Below are 267 nucleotides of genomic sequence, written 5' to 3' on the forward strand. Positions count from 1 at the left end.
ACACAGAGGGACCTGTGGGTATGCCTCCCCCACACAGAGGAACCTGTGGGTATGCCTCCCCCACACAGAGGAACCTGTGGGTATGCCTCCCCCCACGCAGAGGGACCTGTGGGTATGCCTCCCCCAAACAGAGGAACCTGTGGGTATGCCTGCCCCACGCAGAGGGACCTGTGGGTATGCCTCCCCCACACAGAGGAACCTGTGGGTATGCCTCCTCCACACAGAGGAACCTGTGGGTATGCCTCCCCTCATACAGGAGATTCCTTA

The sequence above is a fragment of the Cherax quadricarinatus genome, chromosome 81, assembly GCF_038502225.1.
Source record: "Cherax quadricarinatus isolate ZL_2023a chromosome 81, ASM3850222v1, whole genome shotgun sequence".
Lineage (NCBI taxonomy): Eukaryota > Metazoa > Arthropoda > Malacostraca > Decapoda > Parastacidae > Cherax > Cherax quadricarinatus.